The sequence below is a fragment of the Erinaceus europaeus genome, chromosome 8, assembly GCF_950295315.1.
Source record: "Erinaceus europaeus chromosome 8, mEriEur2.1, whole genome shotgun sequence".
In the NCBI taxonomy this organism is placed as follows: Eukaryota; Metazoa; Chordata; class Mammalia; order Eulipotyphla; family Erinaceidae; genus Erinaceus; species Erinaceus europaeus.
Genome location: NC_080169.1, coordinates 14,939,840 through 14,954,948, shown reverse-complemented (window position 1 = coordinate 14,954,948; position 15,109 = coordinate 14,939,840).

Genomic DNA, 15,109 nt, shown 5'->3' with positions numbered 1-15,109 from the left:
CCTGCAAGCGTCAACCCGGCTTTGACCTAGCACGTTATGATTGGGCCCTCCTTAATCGCTATTGAACAGGCCATGGCCAGTGCGCTGCTATGTTCCATCGCTGGGGAGCCAGAGACGACCCGAACTGCCCCTGCGGCTACAGACAGACTATGACCCACATAGTCAATGACTGCTACCTCTCCAGATTCAAAGGAAGTCTCGAAACTTTACATCAGGCTCAACCTGATGGTGTTGACTGGCTGCAGAAGAAGGGCAAACGCTAGAAGAAGAAGAAACAGATTTTGTTCACTCTTTTTTTTTTTTTTTTTTTTTCCTCCAGGGTTATTGCTGGGCTTGGTGCCTGCACCATGAATCCACCGCTCCTGGAGGCAGTTTTTTTCCCCCCTTTTGTTGCCCTTGTTGTTGTAGCCTCGTTGTGGTTATTATTATTGCCCTTGTTGACGCTATTCGTTGTTGGATAGGACAGAGAGAAATGGAGAGAGGAGGGGAAGACACAGTGGAGGAGAGAAAGATAGACACCTGCAGACCCTGCTTCACTGCCTGTGAAGCGACTCCCCTGCAGGTGGGGAGCCGGGGGCTCGAACCGGGATCCTTACTCCGGTCCTTGCGCTTTGCACCACATGCGCTTAACCCACTGTGCCACCGCCCGACCCCCTTTGTTCACTCTTTTAAAGAATCAACATTTACTTTTTTTTGGTCTTTTGTATGGTTTTCTTATTTTCAGTGTTATTTATTTCTGCCCTAACTTAATGATTTCTGTCCTTCTGGTTGCTTTAGGATTCCTTTGTTCTTCTTCTTCTAGGTCTTTAAGATGTGCAATCAGGCTGTTTATTTGTGTTTTTTCTTGTTTTCTAATGTGTGCTTGTATGGCTATGAACTTCCCTCTCAGTACTGCCTTAGCTGTGTCCCAAATATTTGATAACTTGTGTCTTCATTTTCATTGAACTCTTGAAACATTTTGATTTCTTACTTTATTTCCTCTTTGACCTAGTAGTTTTTAAGGAGTGTACTGTTGAGCTTCCACATTTTGGGACTATTACTAATCTTTTGTTGATTGTTAAGTGTTAGTTTAATTCCACTGTGGTCTGAGGAGATGCTTGGGATGATTTCAATGCTCTTGAATTTTTGCTGATGCTGTCTTTGTGGCCTAACATATGGTCTATCCTTGAGAATGACTCATGTGGACTTGAGTAAAATGTGTATTCCAGTTTCTTGGGATGAATGACTCTGAAAATGTCCAATAATTCTAGTTTATCTATCTCCTCATTTAGTTCCCTCTTGTCTTTATTGATTTTCTGTCTGAATGATCTGTCAAGTTGAGAGAGTGGGGTGTTGACGTCCCCTACTATGACTGTGTTGCTGTTAATATATTGCTGTAGCTCTTTCGGTAGACGTTGGATGTATTTATATGGCTTCTCATTGGGTGCATAGATGTTAATAATTGTTAAGTCCTCTTGGTTGACTGATCCACTGAGCATTAAGTAGTGTCCATCTCTATCTTTTTAAATTTCATTTATTTTAAAGCCTATCATGTCAGATATGAGAATAGCTGTTCCTGCCCTTTTTTGTGGGCCATTGTCTTGTATGATAGTTTTCCATCCTTTCACTCTGAGTCTGTGTTTGTCTTGCTGAGTTAGGTGGTCCTTGTGATTTGTGCCACGTGTGCGCTTAATCCGCTGTGCTAAGGCCCGGCTCCTGGGCTCTCTTTTTTATAGATTAGCCTACGAAATACTGTCCAGGAGTTCAGGAAAGGCAAATGTGTGACTAGACACTATTTTACAAGAGCCTCCTCCTCTTGAAGTGGAGGGCTGCCTGTTGCTTGAGTTCCTACCTTCTTGTACCTGCAGACCAAGACCAGGGGAGACTGGGACAAGAGGTTTCTGGATTGTGAGTCGGTTTAGTGGCAGGGGGCTCTGCTAGGGCTTGACTGGACGCACCATCTTTCTGTGATTTTAGTAGCTAGCACATGAACAATGGGACCAGGAGGGGTCCTTCTGGCTGTGGTGCCAAGCCTCTAACAGCAGAGGGAGCACACAACCCACTTAAAAAAATACCCTGCGCTGTTTTTAGAATTCTTTTTGTTTTTGGTTTTAGAATTCTTAAAAAAAGAAAAGCAGAACTCTTTAAAAAGTGTGAGTGAGACAGAGAACAGGGCTTAGATTTCAGGTATATGGTGGTGGCAGAGACTGAACCTTGGGCTTTTGGGACTTTAAGCATGAAACTCTGGTGCATAACCACTGTACTGTCTTGCTGACTGCCTTCCTTTTTAAAAAATGAAACTCAAGACAATGCTAATATTCTAGACAACCCCATTATTTTTAGTAAATTTGATTGTGATTTTTCTGAATTCTTAGTATTTTTTAAAAAATGAATTTTAATTTTCTTTATTTTATTTGATAGGATGGAAATTGAGAAGGAAGTGAGAAAGAGAGGGAGAGACAGAGAGACACCTGCAACATTACTTCACCACTTGTGGGGGTCAGGAGCTTGAACTTGGGTCCTTGTGTATGGTAAGATGTGCTTTTAACCACGTGCACCACAACTTGGTCGCCTGAATTCCTAGCTCTTGTACGAGTTACTGCAAAGTCAGGTATGCCCAAATTTTACAGTTGTGTATTTGTTTTTTTTTCTTTTAATTAGAGACTTTGTGGCTGGGAAAACAGCATAAATTTATGCAAAAGTCTCTCATTCAGGCTCTAAAGTCACCAACACAAGCTGAGCAGTGCTCTGATCTCTCTTTGTTCTATCTCCTTCTCTCAAATAAAATTGACAAAATATTAAATAATAATAATAAACTAGAGACTTTGTAGTCATCCTTATTTGGCTTTATTTCTTTTTGTTAATCTTATGCTCCATCCCATTAAGATAGTTGTGAGAACTAAAATAGTTTTCTTTGGGAGGTGAGAGGGGAAGGATACAGAACTCTGGTAGTGGGTGTGAGGGGAACTATACATTGTAATCTTGCAATCTTGAGTAATAGTAGGTCTATTATTACTCACAAATAAAAGAAAAAAAGATAGTTACAAGTGTGAGAAACAGCCCATTTGGTTGTAGTCTTGCACTGTTTATTCAGCCCATCTGTTTGTAGATGTTGATTGGTCCAGTCTGACTACAGACCCTTGACCCTTGCACGTCTAGGTGACTACAAACCATGCCTTGTTTTTCTTCGAAGTTAGCTTAGACTTCCCCGCCCAGTCCTCACTCACTTCTCACATCCATTCCCATACCCTTTTCTAATGTATAAAAAGGCCCTGAAAATTGTCCTTGGCATACTTGCTGGTTTACACCCCTGCACCCTTATAAATATATGTCAAACTTTTGCCTTGCTCATGACTCTTGGCGTCTCAGTCCTTGGTTAAGGCATAGACAGAGAGCGTTTTCGCACTGTTTCCCACACAAGTCAGATAACTTTCTCTGAATTAATAGTTATCAGAATTAAATATGGTTAGATTCACAGGTAGAACTGTTGGGGGGTGGGGTGCCATAGACATATTCCCTGCTTAGCCATATTGTTGCGGTTCTGCTTAGGGTAAGTGGCCCTTTCCCCTGTACCCTACAGCTAGCCAGAAAGTCAAAGGAACAAAAGCATTTCTTTTCTTTTCAAAAATCAGTTTTTTTTTCAATTTTTAATTCTCATTAATTAAATAGTGATTTATATGAATACAAATTAATAGGAGTGTACATAAGCACCATTCCCACCACCAAAAGACTGTGTTCCATCCCGTGTGTCCGTCCCCACTCCCCCCAAAGTCGAACATCCATCCTCACCCTCAACCCAGGGTTTTTACTTTGGTGCCCTACTCCAAATTCTGTCAAATCCTGCTCCAAGAGCAGTTTCTTTTAGAAACTCATTAGCACTCCCATTCTACCTGATTTGCAAAGGCCACAAAATGCAGACGTGAGCCTCTGAAGACAAAGTCCAGAGTACATTGCCTCAGGGCAGGATCCCTTTATCTTCTCTCTTTCTCTCTCTCTTTCTCTCTCCACACCTACATGGTGTGTACTTTCCTCTCCTCCCCTCTCTTTACTTTCTCTCAGAAAATGCGCAAGTCTCTGAAACATGACTACCTCGCTCTTTTTTTCTTCCATGTGGAGGATAGTCTAAGACTGTCGGAATGAAACTTGCAGAGCAACTTTCCTGTTCCATCTCACTCTCCTGCAGCAATAGGAGCTCTTATAAGCTAATCCTCATGGACGGGAGGCCGGGACAGTTAGGGTGGAGAGGGCCTGATGGACTTTGATGGAAGTATAATGATACTTGAAGTGTGGTGAGTGTGGTATGGTAACATTTTTTGAAGAGGTGAGAAATTGTACTTCTAATGCATTTCTAGTCTTGTAAACCAAGGTTACCTCAAAATATGCATAAAAGAAGTCAAGGTAAATAAATAAATAAATAAATAAATAAATAAACAAATCCTCTCTGCTGGATGGTCAGGAGTGCTTTGTGTTTCCTTATCATTCCAGTTGATGAAAACTGGAGTTTTCCCCAGACAATTCTGGAACCTTGATGTGGGTGTGTCCATTTCATGAGAGAAGGGCTGTGTCATGGGCTTTCAGCTGGGCACTCTGACAAGGTTTACCAGGTGGCTGAAGAAATTTATATCTGCGCATCCAACACACAGAATATTCAATGAATGGCCAGCACCCAAAGACCTGGTGACTCTGCCCATCCTTCTGCAATCAGGAACAGTGAAAGTGAAGCCTTTAGTGCCAACTCAGGGAAGCAGTCTGGGGGCCAGCAATGGCAGGTGGGCCAAGGTTTCAGTCCTGCCAAAACTCCAACGCTGCTGTCAAACAGCAAAAACTTAAAAAAAAATCTTTTTATTATCTTTATTTATTTATTGGATAGACACAGCCAGAAATCAAGAGGAAGGGGAGATAGAGAGGGAGAAAGATAGTGAGACACCTGAAGCCCTGCTTCACCACTTGTGAAGCTTTCCCTCTGCAGGTGGGGACCAGGGGCTTGAACCTGTGACCTTGTGCACTGTAACATAGATGTTCAGTCAGGTGTTCACCCATCTGGCCCCATTAGGGAGAACTTGTTGAGGTTCCTAATGCCTAGTACCAGGTGCTTGGTCTTTTATTTAGCTTTAAGCTGTTCTAACTGATGCTCAGAATCATTCCTGAGGGTAGGTGGCATTATCCTTACAAAATCTGAGAACGATCCACAGCTCAGAGAGGCTGGAAGTTTGTTTCAAGTCCAGAGTGGCTAAGGGCAGAATGGAGTGGGACTCTGTCTGATCCCAAAGCTACTTGGTACTCTTATGGCTTTATTAGATAGCCATGATCTGAGGGGTTCCCTATACCCAATCAAGGGCAGGAACCCTGGGAAGTTCTCTCCCAGCAGGCTTCATTTCTGCCTACAGTTGTCTGTTTTTGACTTTCTGAGTGGCCTCTTCTCTTTGTGACTAGTTAGAAGCTCTTGCAGTTTGTCAAATGGCCTGGTGCCACTAGTGGCTATGGCTCCACAGCCCCTTAGTCATCCAGACTTCCTCACGCCCACAGAAACCTCCAGCCTCCTGCTGGGCCAGTAGAGGCGTCAGGTAAATGCCTCTCACCAAAGCTGTCTGGACTTAACAGAGAACTTGTTCCTGCCTTAGTGACGGATGGGCTTCAGCTCCTTTTGGATGAGACCTGACAGTGGAGCTGACCTGCTAAGGGAAGATGGAAATTTCCTTCTTGCTGATATAAGAATCGGAGAGGTGCTGGAGAAAAATAAACTGTTTTAAGTGGCCATCAGCTCAAAGGACTGGCAAGGAGCCGAAGTTGGAGTCTTATAGTTTGGTCATCTTGTTTGACAGTTAGGGAGATAAAGGGGCCAAGAGGAGATCAGTTCCCTGTAGAGTCAGCCAGAAAGTCTGTGAGAAGTCAGAAATCATCTTCATGCTGACCTAGTAGAGCCTTTGGTGACTAGCAGAAGTTTGGGCTTCTGCCACCCATTTCAACTCCATCTCTCTCTCTGCTTATCTTTCTGTCATTAAATTAAATTAAATTATGAATGAAAAGTCCATTGGATAAAAGGGGCACAGTTCCACACAATTCTAACTATCAGAGTTCTTCATCCCACCCCTCCACTGGAAACCTTCCCATTCTTTATCCCTCTGGGAGTATGGACCCAGGATCATTATGGGATGCAGAAAGTGGAAGGCTTTTGTAATTGCTTTTCCACTGGACATGGGCGTTGGCATGTCAATCCATACCTCCAGCCTGTTTCTGTCTTTCCCTAGTGGGGCAGGGCTCTGGGGAGGTGGGGTTCCAGGACACATTGGTGAGGTTGTCTGCCCAGAGAAGTCACACTGGCATCATGATAGCATCTGCAGTTTGGTGGCTGAAAAGAATTAAGATATAAAGCAGAAAGACTGTTTAGTAATCAGGAACCTCAAGGTAAAAATATAACAGATGAGATTTGGGGGTCTCCATCTTGGGAAAAGTTAAGAAGTCTATTTTAGGTCTATTCCAAGAGGCCCATGTCTTTAGTAATTCTTGCTTGAACCTGACAGCTAACATGCAGGTGGACTAAAGGTATTGTCTGGGGGAGATGGTGTCAGAGTTGGGAATGAGACTAGAGAACTGAATCAGGGAAGCGAGTAGCTCCCCAAACTGGGAAAAATATATAAACATTATTAATTGTAAATGGCATCAATCTGATCTGGGGCCCATATTCAGCACAGGAGCCTGTGTAACCTCTGTATCCCTGTAGGTCAGAGCTTGCATTCCCTGATCATAGCTAGGAACATTCATTCTAGGTTGCACTCATTAAAGGACCAGTCTTCCTCAAGTGGCAGAGTATGTTGACCCAGTCCCTCTTCAGAGAGTAGGACAGTCCCTACCATGGTTGTTCCACATTGAGGGCAAGGTCCTGTAGAGGGACTGGAGGGCCCAGTATGTTGTTCCTGGTGGAGATGACCAGAGATGGTGGAGTCTCTCTCTTCTTTTCTGTCCATGTCTATCTTCCTACCTATTATATATTTGACACATTTTGCCCAGTGTTCATCTAAGCACTTCTTAGATAAATTACAAATAATAACTCATTAAAAATAACACAACAGTGGCTGTGCAAATGTCTCCATAGATAGAGCAAAAAAAAAAAATTCATGTATGAGGTCCTGAGTTACACCTCTCCATGCCCCAGCCAGCCCCAGGAACCATATAACAAGAGAGAGAAAGCCAAATAGAATACCACAAATGGTCTCTCTCATAAGAGAACATATGAACTCATCTCATCTTCATAATAACTTTGTATAGTGCATAAATCCCTCTCAGCATTGGGGAGATTTGAGATGCTAAGAGGTTACATAATGCTCCCAAGGTCTTTTTGCTTATAGAGTCCAGAACTGGGACTCCAACGTAAGCAGGCTTCCTCTATGCTGTGACGATGCATCCCAGAGACTGAGACTTAGGGCTTGTGGTGGTGGTGGGGTGCTGTGGTGACTGGTGGCCCTGAGACTTCTCTAAGTGTCTATAAGAGACCTACTAAGCTGAGCTCTGAAATGCAAATTTCCATGGATGTGGCTTGTTTGTAAAGGACTGAGCTTGACTGTCCCTGCAAAACCACACTACCAGGAGACAATAAAGACCCAGTCTGGCATCCTAGAAAACTCTAAATTTTCCTGGATTTTGAAAGCCCTCTAGTTGTTCTCAGCAGGGATGCAGAAGTTACACAGGCTCCTGTGCTGAATATGGGCCTCAGATCAAATTGATGGGGATTATAGTTAACAATATTTAATACTCTTCCCATATTTGGGAGTTACTTTCTTCCCTGATCCAGCTTGCTAGTTCTTTTCCCAACTATGACACCATCTCCCCAGACAATAACCTGGGTCCCCCTGCATATTAGATGTCAGGTTCAGGCAAAAACTAGTAGGGTCATGGGCTCTCTGGAATATACCTAAAATAGACCTACTAGCTTTTTCCAAAACAGAGACCCCAAATCTTCATCTGCAATATGCTTGTTCATGATTAGTCAACTTTTTGTTCTGCATTATATCTTAACTCTTTTTCAGCCACCAAGTTCCAGATGCTACCATGATGTCAACCAGACTTTCCTGGACAGACAACTCCACCAATGTGTCCTAGATCCCTGCCTCCCCAGAGCCCTGCCCCACTAGGGAAAGAGAGAAATAGGCTGGGAGTATGGATTGACCTGTCAATGCCTATGCTCAGCAGGGAAGCAGTTACAGAAGCCAGACCTTCCACCTTCTGCACCCCACAATGATCCTGGGTCCATACTCCCAGAGGGACAAAGAATAGGGAAGCTATAAAGGGAGGTGATTGCATATGGAGCTCTGGGGGTGGGCACTGTGTGGAAATGTACCCCTATTATCCTATTGTCTTGTCAATATTTCTATTTTACAAATAAAGAATATTTTTATGGGGGGAATTAATGGTCTATAGTAAATACAGTTGTTGATACACGTGTAAAATCTCTCACTTTTCTGCAAAACACTCTCACTCACCAACTTAGGTCCTCCTCCCCATCATGCACCAGGACCTGAAAGCCCACCCTGCCTCTCAAGTCCTTTACTTTGGTGCAATCAACTAACTCCAGTCCAAGTTCTACTTTGTGTTTTCCCTTTCTGTCCTTATTTCTTAACTTCTCTCCACCATCCCATATTCATCCTTCTCTTTCTGGTTTGTGTCATTCAACATGATTCCTTCAAGTTCTATCCAGGATGAGGTGAAGAATGTGGATTCATCATCTTTAATAGCTGAGTATATTCAATGTATACAACAACTTTACTTAGCCACTCTTCTGTTGGATGCCAAGGTTGATTCCAGGTTTGGGCTATTGAAATTGTGCTGCTATGAAGTTGTTCTCATTTCTAAGTTAAAAATTAAATTTCTTGGGAGCCCAGCGGTACCACAGTGGGTTAAGTGCACGTGGTGCAAAGCCCAAGGACCAATGTATGGATCCCGGTTTGAGCCCCTGGCTCCCCACCTGCAAGGGAGTCACTTCACAGGTGGTGAAGCAGGTCTGCAGGTGTCTATCTTTCTCTTCCCCTCTCTGTCTTTCCCTCCTCTCTCCATTTCCCTCTGTCCTATCCAATAACAATGACATCAATAACGACAACAATAAAACATCAAGGGTAGCAAAAGGGAATAAATAAATATTTAAAAAAATTAAATTTCTTAAGCTTCTTCATTTTATTTTAATATATTTGGAAAGCAGTGACAAAAGCCTATACTACCACCCTACCCTCTTAATACAGTGATGGCAAACACTTTAGCCCATTGTCTGTAGGACTTATCCTTACACATATGATTTCTCTTTTATATAATTGCATAAAATATATTCAGTCTGTGGGGCTATTCCAGTGGTGGTATACTCGATTGAATGCACTTGTTAGCATACTCAAAGACCTGGGTTCAAGAACCTTCTCCCCACGTGTGTGTGTGTGTGTGTGTGTGTGTGTGTGTGTGTGTGTGTGAAGCTTCACAAATAGTGAAGAATGGCTGCAGGTGCTATTCTTTCTCTCTCATTCTCTATCTTCTTCTATCTCAGTTCCTGTTTTGGTCTCTATCCAATAAATGAATACATTAATAAATGAATTACTTAATGTAATTAACCTATTCAACCTGCATCCTGTATTCTTTGTTTTGGGTATAGTTTCTTTTCCATGCTACTATAGAGGTTTGCTCTTAAAAAATACTTTTTTTCTTTTATTTACTGCATATTAGAGATTCACATGAGGCAGAAAGAGAGGAGATAGACAGATAGATAGATGAGAACACCACTCTGGCACATATACAGTGCTGGAAATCAAACCAGGAATCTCAGGTATGAAAAGTCCAGTGCTCGACCAGTTGAGCTAACTCCCCAGTCATGCTGCAGAGTTTCTGTAATATTTATTAAGTGGCTACACAATGTTCCTTGGTGAGATGAGACTATGATTTATGTGCCCACCCTCTTGCTATTGATCATTTAATGTTGCTTCCAGTTTTTCATTATTAAAAGTAATGCTTTGTTGAGCAGTTTTGAACTAATAGCTTTATTTATTTGCTTGTTTTTCAAATGGAGAATTATTTCCTCAAGCTCCCCTTCCAGAAGTAGTATTAACAGTCAAAGAAAATGTACTTGTGTGGCTCTGGGAGACCAGGGCCAAGTTGCTTCCCCGGAGGTTTTGCATCATAAAGGGAGGCACAGGACACAAAGTCCCCCAGCCCAGGTCCCAAATCATGACTTCTGTTTGTCTGTCTGTATATTCATCTTGAAGCATTTTTAACTTTTAAGGGGGGATATCCTTGTCATAAGAATTTGCATTCTAATTGTATCTTGAGGGCTAGGGAGACAGTATAATGGTTATACAAAAGACTTTCAAGTCTAAGGCTCTGAAGTTCTAGGTTCAATCCCCAGTACCACTACAAGCCAGAGTTGATTGATCTCTACCTAAAATAGACCTACTAGTTTTTTCCAAAATGGAGACCCCAAATTTTCATCTGCAATATTCATGCCTTTAGATTCATTATTAGTCAACAATTTGTTCTGCTTTATATCTTAACTCTTTTTTAAAAAATATTTATTTATTCCCTTTTGTTGCCCTTGTTTTTATTGTTATCATAGTTGTTGGATAGGACAGAGAGAAATGGAGAGAGGAGAGAAAAACAGAGAAGGGGAAAGAAAGATAGACACCTGCAGACATGCTTCACCACTTGTAAAGCGACTCTCCTACAGGTGGGGATCTGGAGGTTTGAACCCGGATCCTTACGCCGGTCTGCACTCTTTGCACCACCTGTGCTTAACCTGCTGTGCTATAGCCCAACTCCCTATATCTTAACTCTTTCTCAGTCACCAGGTTACAGATGCTACCATGATGCCAACCTGACTTCCTTGGGCAGATGACCCCACCAATGTTTCCTGGAGCCTATTTCACCAGAGCCCTGTCCCACGAGGGAAAGAGAGAGACAGGCTGGGATTATGGATCGACCTGTCAACGCCCACGTTCATTGGGGAAGCAATTACAGAAGCCACCTTCTGTACCCCATAAGGACCTTGGGTCCAGACTCCCAGAGGGATAAAGAATAGGAAAGCTATCAGGAGAGGGGATGGGAGACAGAGTTCTGATGGTGGGAATTGTGTGGAGTTGTACCCTTCTTATCCTATGTTTTTTGTCAGTGTTTCCTTTCTATAAATAAAAATTAAGAAAATAAAAAAGAATCTAGAGATCTGATACATATGAACTTGAAAAAACAAACGAACAACAAAAAAGAAGTAATCAAACTGTTTTTCTAAGACTTGTGAGAACTATGATGGTTATCTTTGGGAAGTGGGAGGGTGAGGATACAGAGTCTTGGTGGTGGGTGTGGTGGGGATCTATACACTGGAATCGTATAATCTTGTAGCCTACTACTAATCACACACACAAAAAGAAGAAATGTATTATTATAAGGCCTGATGTCCCCAAAACAGAAGTCTACTCTAGCTAGGTGGTGGAGGAGTGGGATCCTAGACCTCTTTCATTTCTCAGACTGATTCCTGAAAGTTGGAACTCTCTTGTGGGATAAAAAGTCGTGTTTTGACACTTGGAGGGTCTCTAGAGGATAATTAGAATTTAGTTAAGATTCCCTGCTACCCTAAGGGTACAGTGTTCAGTTCCCTGGTTCTCCCCATCCTCTGTACCCTGGTCAACCTCCTTAAGAGGTTGAACACAGGTTCACTTAAGAGCCTGTGTCTTCTACAATCCTACCCAGTAATCCCAAGCTCCTCTTCTTAAATCATTTGGTTCCCAAGCAGTTCCTTTAAATCTGCTGTGTGGATTTATCTTTTTTTTATTTGTTGGATAGAGTAGAGACAGCCAGAAATTGAGAGGGAAGGGGGAGGGAGAGAGGGAGAGAGACAGAGAGACACCTGCAGCACTGCTTCACCCCTTGTGAAGCTTTCCCCTTGCAGGTGGGGACCGGGGTCGTTGTGCACTGTAACGTGCGCTCAACCAGGTGTGCCACCACCTGGCCCCTGCTGTGTGGATTTAAAGTCGGCAGTGTAGTGCTATGTCTCCTCTTGAGTCTCTCTTCCTGTTTTCACTGTCCACACACAATAACCAGCCTTCAGGAAGTAATGTTTTTTTTTTCCCTTTATCAGAAATTCCAGTTGTTCTCTAATGAAATTAATCAAGACAGTCATTATAATATTTGCTTTCTCAGGGAAAACCAACTTCCTGAGACTAGGTGGCCAGAGCTCCACTCTATAAAAGTGAGCCATTTATTTCCATTAGCTCATTTGATCCTTGTTGCAACACTTTAATGCTGGTTATTTATTTATTTATTTATTACCAGAACACTATTCATCTCTGACTTATGCTGGTGGTAGGGGTTAAACCTAGGACCTCCAAGTATCAGGCATGAAAATCTGTCAGGCAAGCCATCATGCTATCTTTCTTTTTTGATATTTATTTATTTTTTCCTTTTGTTGCCCTTGCTTTTTGATTGTAGTTATTATTGTTGCTATTGTTTTTTTTAATTTTTAAAAATATCTTTATTTATTTACTGGATAGAGACAGCCAGAAGTTGAGAGGAAAGGGGGTGCTAGAGATTGGAGAGAGACAGAGAGACACCTGCAACATTGCTTCACCACTTGCAAAGTCCCCTGCAGGTGGGGACTGGGGGTTGGAACCCGGGTCCTTGCACAGTGCAACATGTGCTCTCAACCAGGCTTGCCTCACCCAGCCTCTTATTGTTGATGTCATCATTGTTGGATAGGACTGAGAGAAGTGGAGAGAGGAGGGGAAGACAGAGAGGGGAGAGAAAGACAGACTCCTGCAGACCTGCTTCACACCTGTGAAGCGACTCCCCTACAGGTGAGGAGCTGGAAGCTTGAACCGGAATCCTTGCTCTTTGTGCCACGTGTGCTTAACCCTCTGCACTACCGCCCAACTCCCTATCGTGCTATCTTTCTGCCCTAATGCTAACAATTTACAGATGAGGAAAGCAAAGACTACAGGGGTTGAGGAAGTAACCTGGCATATGCACAGGTACTAAGTGGCTGAGGCAATATCTGAACCCAGTCAGGCTGACTCTAAGCTCCATGCCGTTGGCTTCTTCAGCTGTCCCAAGCTTAGCCGTCCAGTGGTGCAGCATTGGCCTTCCCTGTATAGGCTCTTACTCCCCTGTATGAAGTCCAGTAGACTTGGAAAGCATCTAAATACCAGATAGCCTGGGGAAAGTGCAGACCTTCCTGTCCCAGCTCTGCATGGAGCCATGAAAGCCAGTGAACTCAAATTCTTCAGTTGTCCTCTAGCACCACAGACAAGGGCTCAGCTCACCCTTATTTATTTTCACTTTCAGCATTTTGCCCCCTAAATGTACAAGACTATTTGAGGGTACATCAGCAACTGAACTTATTTTCCCCAAAACCCTTTAATTATTATAAAAATAGAAGGCCCTCAAGCACAGTCACCCGACTTGATAACCATGAATAATGCACATTAATGCACAGGTTAAAAATAACAGATGGGGGCGCTTATTAAGCCAGCCATGAACAAAGAGAAAGGGACCCAGAGATAGAGATACATGGTGGAAATATATTTTGGAAGTTTCACATATACAAATGGACAAATAAAACTTGCATTCTGTGGCTTGTGTCAGATATTCTATCATGCGGTCATTAAATAAAATAGGTTGATTTTCATAAGGACCTGGATTTGAGTCTCAAGACTTCTCAGATACCAGTCTGACTATTGGGTAAGGAGTGTACTGTTACCCATAAATACAGTGGTTAAGGTTGGGGTGGAGGGTCTACTTATCATCTAGTAATACCACTTATTAGTTGTTAGCACTAAGCTCAGTGCCTGCCCAAAGAATCTACCTCTTCTTGCAGCCATTTTTTTTCTTTTTAATTTTGTATTTATTTTATTTTAGAGAGAGATACAGAGAGACAGGGAGAAACACCAGAGCACTGCTAAGCTCTGGTTTATGGTGGTGCAGGGGATTGAACCTGGGACTTTGGACTGTCAGGCATGAGAGTCTCTTTGCAGAAGCATTATGCTATCACTCCCACGCTCAATCATTTTTTTTTTTTTAAAGAAGTGGTCACTAAGAGAAGGGCAGACAGTGACTAGGAGCCATCTGCCTCAGAAGTGAGACAGATATGCTTACCACTATACCACCAACACCAGTCAACAATATTTAAACCCCTTTCCCATATTAGGGAGCTATTCTCTTCCCTGATCCAGCTTTCTGGTCCTTTTTCCAACCATGACATCATTTCCCCAGACAATAACTTGGATCCACCTGCATATCAGATTTCAGGCTCAGGGGAAAAAAGAGAAAAAAAAAAACAACTAGTATAACCACAGGCCCTTTGGAATATAACTAAAATATGCCTACTAGCTATCTACAAAATGGAGGACCCCCCAACTCTTCATCTGCACTATTCCAGCCTTTAGGTCCATGACTGGTCAACAACATGAAGCAAAGTTTATAGAAAGTTTACTGGCACTAAGAGAAGAGAAGAGCAGACAATAAACTTGAGCCATCTGCCTCAGGGGTGAGATAGAGGGAGGCATGTCAGCAAAAAGAGAGTGAACTGCCCTTGCTACCAGGGTTATTGCCGGGTGTTGTGTGTGTGTGTGGAGCCTGCACAATGACTCCTCCACTCCCAGTGACCACTTTTACTCCCAATAGAGACAGAGAGAAAGAGAGAGAGAGAAATGGAGAAAGGGAGAGAAAGAGACACCTGCAGTACTGTTTCATTACTGGTGAAGTTTCTACCCTGAACGTGGTGTCTGGGAGTTTGGATCTAGGCCCTCGGGTATGGTAACTAACATATGCACTCTACTATGTGCACAATTATCCAGTCTCTTGACTCTTTTTTTGCTAAGTTCATCCCCACTGAGGTTTATGGGTCAGGTGAAAAATGGAAGAAAACCATCAAAGATGAGGAACTGACAATGCTTGCTTGGCCTTAAACTCTGTCTACTGCTGAGTCAACCTCCCCAATAAATTTTCAGCTGAGTTCCTTGTATTTTCTGGCATATTTTCCCTAATGCAACACACTGTGAAATCTGAGCATAAAATCCACATGAAGTTTTATTTATTGTCATATGAATTTCTATGAAAACTCTTAAGAAAGGATATTTGGATTATTGTTTGGTTTAGTTCCCCTCCCCCTTCTACC